Here is a 1,050-nt window from a genome sequence, read left to right as displayed (position 1 = left end):
GGTCAGGTGAATTGGCCATGCTAAATTGCCCGTAGTGTTAGGTAAGGGGTAAATATAGGGGTATGGGCGGGTTTCGCTTTGGCGGGTCGGTGTGGACTTGTTGGGCCGAAGGGCCTGTTTCCACACTGTAATCTAAATCTAAAATCTATACAGCAATTTAAATCAAGTGTGTATCATCCTGAATCCCAGGGAGTTTTAGAAACGTGGCATCAGACCCTGAAGACCATGTGATATGAAGATGTGGGTGTCCTTTAAGAGAGTTAAAAGCAGCAGAACTACTGGACACAGCACCAAGTGTTCTCAGTAAAGTAACAATGTAACACTTGGTCAAACAACTCGTTTAGCTCGTTGCCTGGCGACAAAAACAAATTCAAATTCGGCCAATCAGTTTAAGTTATACCCTGAAAAATACCAAATTACAATCCAGTTTGAATTGAATATATTGACAATCTTAAAAGCCCATGACACAATCCGATGCTTTCGTTGAGAGGAGAACTGCCAAGCACCAGCGGGTAACAGACTGCTTGAAAAATAGCTCTCTTAAAAATACCTTTTCGATCAGTAACCGGTGATGCAGAAATTCATAAGAAGAAGAAAAGCAGACACAAAAAGATCCAAATAGAACAATTGAAAGCTGCCTGGTTTTGACATAAGAAGTGTTGTTTTGTAAGTCTTAATTGGGAGTTTTATCGGGCTAGTATTATAGAAGGGAACGTACCAGATTAGGTTAGAGTAAGGAATTGTAGATAGTTATTAGTTAATTATTCTCTGTTATACTTTAAGAAATAAAGTTGTTAATTTTTACTTTAAATAGTTCTTGGCCACTCAAACTTTTACAGATTACTGCACGCGATAGACCTTTTCTGTGTTGCTGGTTTTAAATTAAGCATGAGGGTTTGCCCCGTGTTGTAAAACTATGTTAGGAGTGTTACGAGGCAGGGTAAACCCTTCTACTAATTTAAACCAAACCACAGGAAAGCTCACTTGCCTCATAATCTGTTAAAGCATTTAAAGAAAAAAATAGCAATTTATTCTTTAACTGCAAAAGAG

The sequence above is a fragment of the Chiloscyllium plagiosum genome, chromosome 47, assembly GCF_004010195.1.
Source record: "Chiloscyllium plagiosum isolate BGI_BamShark_2017 chromosome 47, ASM401019v2, whole genome shotgun sequence".
In the NCBI taxonomy this organism is placed as follows: domain Eukaryota; kingdom Metazoa; phylum Chordata; class Chondrichthyes; order Orectolobiformes; family Hemiscylliidae; genus Chiloscyllium; species Chiloscyllium plagiosum.
This window is presented reverse-complemented; position numbering follows the sequence as displayed.